Below are 206 nucleotides of genomic sequence, written 5' to 3'. Positions count from 1 at the left end.
GTTCGGTCCTTCCTTAAAACGGGTAACTTCAATCTTGGCGTTATGGTGGCGCTCACCAGTTTCATAGTTTGTGCATGGTGGCGCTCACTAGTTTCGTATTTAACATAGGTAGAATTAAAAAAAAATCTCCCCCGGGTTTTCTGGTTATACTGGTTATTTATAAAATTCTTTGTATACCTTAGGAGCAGAGAGGGCGAACACACTCT

The sequence above is a fragment of the Sinohyriopsis cumingii genome, unplaced genomic scaffold, assembly GCF_028554795.1.
Source record: "Sinohyriopsis cumingii isolate HCF-2022 unplaced genomic scaffold, ASM2855479v2 utg003141l, whole genome shotgun sequence".
Classification (NCBI taxonomy): Eukaryota; Metazoa; Mollusca; class Bivalvia; order Unionida; family Unionidae; genus Sinohyriopsis; species Sinohyriopsis cumingii.
The sequence above is the reverse complement of the archived record's forward strand: the minus strand, read 5'-3'. Positions refer to the sequence as shown.